Consider the following 4,206-nt stretch of genomic DNA (forward strand, 5'->3'; position numbering starts at 1 on the left):
TAAATAATGGTGTCCATATGCAAAAATTCACATCAAATGTGTAATGTCCGTAAAAAAACCACCACCAGAAATCTTCAATTGGGTGACAGTGAAGAATCCTTAGTTGCTAGATGAGGTAAGTGCCATTATCCACCAGAATCAAGCATACATCCTACTCACCAGACCATTGTGACACCCATTACAGGTAGTCAAACAGGCATATATCAATGAGAGTATGTCCTCCGGTGAGAAATGGTCTCCCGCATGATAGACACCAACGATCAGTAACATGGATCAAAAAAAGGGAAGAAGGAACTCCTCATGGTGTAGTATATAAGGATTTAATTGTTAAAAATAGCATATAACAATTAAATGAAACCTCAATTTGCCCAGTAAAAAGACATGCAGGTACGCCGATTACGTTCTACCTGCGCTCCAACAAGCGAAAGTGACGTGTCATGCACTTTGAGGTCCGACGCGTTTCGTCAGCAATGCCTGACGTCATCAGGAGTCATGTGATCGGACCCGTCACTTCCTCGTATTTATGCAATACCGCACACTGGATATCCAATCCACTCCCATCCTCGATATTCATTAAAACTATATGGAGAACTACAAATGGATATAAATTACAATAAAAACTAGTTTTCATTTTACCTTATTATTAAATTAAAAAAACTGGAAATTAAAGATAAAATATAATGAAAGATCAAATAAATAAAAAAAATATATATATATAAAAATATATCTGACATACCCTCTAGTGGTGGCCTAAAGAATAGCAACTTGGAAATTCAAAATAGTATATGCGCTCATCTTCGGAATCGCCATCTTGTGGATGAAAAGAATATTGCCCCCACATTACTAAAGAATATAATCAGGAATGGAGTAAGTTGGAACACCATAACAAATTAATAGTTGCAAATGTAACAATTTAGATATATATCCACATTAATTTCATTTTTTGACACTTTTTGTTTCATATTGCCCCTCCCGTCAATGCGGCAGGACCCTATCAATATACATAAACAGCACAAGGTGCGCTACCTAAAAAATACAAACTTGTACAAAAGTCAATATTCTTAACCTAAAATAGACGTGAAAACATATAAATAAATATAAGTGAAATCAATTATGTGTAAAATCCATCAGGGGGCTTGATGACGTCATTATACTGACACTCAGCGGGATAAGCCTTCACTGGGAACAAATCCTTCAATCAAGCGGGGGGATATAATCTTCATCACATATGCCAAGCAAAGATAAAGGAGGCTGCTTACCAGATATGTAGGACCCCAATTACAGAGATCTTTAGAGCCCATTCACACAGGGGCAACTTTGGATCCGACTTCAAGTCGCCCCTAGTCGCCTCAAGTCGCGCTACATGAAAAAATCAATGTAAGTGAATGGATCCGTCTTAATGCACACTACTGCAGTCGCTCTGACTTCAGAAAAGGTTCCTGTACTACTTCAATCCGACTAGAAGGCGACTTGTACCCATTGATTTCAGTGGAAGTTGCCTCCAAGTCTCATCACTGTTCATACTGAGGCACTTTCACAGGAAGCAGAAAGGAAACCGAAAGTAATTTAATCCACTAAACAGCCAGCCCCCTCCTTCACACACACAGCTGATAAGCTCTGATTGGCCACTTGTAAAGTTCCCTGTCCTGGAGGCGACTTCAAGTTGTGTTGTAAGTTGCCCCAAGTCGTGCTGTGATTCATACTCAAGTCGTGTCCAAGTTGCCTCCCAAAGTCGCGCTGGAAGTCGTGTTGCCCCAGTGTGAATGGGCTCTTAGGGCTCAAGTGTATCAAACCTTCAAACCAGGACAGCTGGTTCTGACTACCAACAAAATTCGGCAATTACTGGACACTGCGGTGCTGGTGCAGGTAGCTGCAGTAATCTCCTTTTGCCCTTTATCCAGGAAAGACCATTTGTGGCATGTAGTGAAGCATTAAAAGGAGGAAAAAAAGTGTCCATCAAATGGAAATAAAAGGATTTTATTAATCTGCTGCACTATGAAGCACTTTTTTTCCTCCTTTGAATGATTCACTACATGCCACGAATGGTCTTTCCTGGATAAATGGCAAAAGGAGATTACTGTAGCTACATGCACCAGCACCGCAGTGTCCAGTAATTGACGGATTTTGTTGGAAGTCCGAACCAGCTGTCCTTGTTTAAAGGTTTGATACACCTGAGCCCTAAAGATCTCTGTAATAGGGATCATACATATCTGGTAAGCAGCCTCCTTACCTTTGCTTGGCATATGTGATGAAGATTATATCCCCCGCTTGATTGAAGGATTTGTTCCCAGTGAAGGCTTATACTGCTGGGTGTCAGTCTATAAGGACGTTATCAAGCCCCTTGATGGATTTTACACATAATTGATTTCACTTATATTTATTTATATGTTTTCATGTCTACTTTAGGCTAAGGATATTGACTTTTGTACAAGTTTGTATTTTTTATGCCGTGTACACACAAGCGGACTTTCCGGCAGACTGGGTCCGGCGGACCGGACTCCGTTGGACAATTCGATCGTGTGTGGGCTCCAGCTGACTTTTTTTTCCCCAAAAGTTCCGACGGACCTAGAAATAAAACATGTTTCAAATCTTTCCGACGGACTCAAGTCCGGTCAAAAAATCCGCTCGTCTGTATGCTAGTCCGACGGACAAAAAATGACGCTAGGGCAGCTATTGGCTACTGGCTATCAACTTCCTTATTTTAGTCTGGTCGTACGTCATCACATACGAATCTGTCGGACTTTGGTTGATCGCGTGTAGGCAAGTCCGTTAGTTCGAAAGTCCGTCAGAAAGTCCATTGGACCAGTCCGGTCGAAAAGTCCGCCCGTGTGTACGCGGCATTAGGTAGCGCACCTAGTGCTGTTTATGTATCTTGTTAAAATCTTATGTTCAGGGTTATTTCTAGGTTGCAGCTCCTTTATTCATGTTATTTTAGGAATATTTAGTCACACACACCTTTTTTTTGGCATTTGTTAGGGGGTAGCGCGGATTGCCCATGTTATATATATAGGACCCTATCAATACCACAAAAAGAGACCAAACTAGGGTCCCGATTGTGGTAAAATCTAAATAGTTGGACAAGCTATGTTTTGGAAACCCATTCTTGATGTTATCAAGATGCTCGTTAATTCTAATCCCTAGCTTCCTGGTTGTGTGCCCCATGTATTGGAGCCCGCATGGACAGGAAATCAGGTAGGTAACAGGTGGAATCACATGAAATGAACTGATCAATATTACATTGTTTCCCATTACTTAATGATGCAAAGGACTCTATCTTTTTCTTTGTAATTTGTGTGGTCCTACAAGCCTTACACAGGGCCAGTGCTACCACTAGGCAAACTAGGCAGCCGCCTAGGGCGCCCTTCTGCCTAGGGCGCCCGGCCACTGGTGTTCCTACTCTTCTCTCTGCAGCAAGCAACTAAGTCTCAGCATCAGCAGGCAGCCACCGCTCCATTTGCAAATAGTGTCATAGGCGCAGCTGCGGTGGAGGACTGTGTCCCGACTCCCGAATGAATGGAAGCAAGCAAATATTCATTGATAGGCACTGGTAGGCTGCATTGATGGGCACTGGTAGGCTGTATTTGATGGGCACTGGTGAGGCTGCATTGTTGGGCAATGGTGAGGCTGCATTGATGAGCGCTGGTGAGGCTGTATTTGATGGGCACTTCATTAAAAAGGTGGGGTTTACATGGGCAGGGAAAGGGGGGTGGAGTCAGGAGTGGAGCGGGGGGGGGGGGTGACAAAATGAGATTTCGCCTAGGGTATCAAAAATCCTTGCACCGGCCCTGGCCTTACACCTCTTACAGTGAAAGAAACCAGTAGCATCTAAAAAAGTATTAATCTTTTTTGGGGGATTGTAGCTGTTAGGTGAAATCCTATTCCTTAGTATAGAGGCTCTCCGATAGATAAAAGTGGGTTGTTAAAGGAGAATGTCTACCAAGGTTTTGTCCCTCAAAAGGTGGGAATACCCAATAGCATGGTGCAAAAAAAGGTTGAAACGCATCAACGCTCATTCTTGATTGAAGAAATTAGGTCATTACACACAATTGAAGACTCCTCCTTAACATGCAGAGCAATACAGTCTTTGCACAGTGACTTTTTTCATGTATCCGCAGCTTGACTCTGCGGTGCTAAACCTTTCATCCAATTTCTAAATTGCTGTAAATTTCAAAAGCCAGTGTAAAGGAATAGTAGTGGTATAAAAAA

General features: G+C 42.3%; 1 long non-coding RNA gene across 1 annotated transcript; it reads right to left on the reverse strand.

Annotated features, from left to right (window-relative positions):
- Positions 1 to 361: 361 nt before the first annotated feature.
- Positions 362 to 1,555, reverse strand: LOC141129937 (uncharacterized). Its single transcript, XR_012241915.1, has 3 exons — positions 1,260 to 1,555; positions 737 to 843; positions 362 to 591 (listed from the first exon to the last, which is right to left on the reverse strand). It is a non-coding gene; the product is annotated as an uncharacterized lncRNA (long non-coding RNA).
- Positions 1,556 to 4,206: the final 2,651 nt, after the last annotated feature.

This window comes from Aquarana catesbeiana, linkage group LG02 (genome assembly GCF_042186555.1).
Source record: "Aquarana catesbeiana isolate 2022-GZ linkage group LG02, ASM4218655v1, whole genome shotgun sequence".
In the NCBI taxonomy this organism is placed as follows: domain Eukaryota; kingdom Metazoa; phylum Chordata; class Amphibia; order Anura; family Ranidae; genus Aquarana; species Aquarana catesbeiana.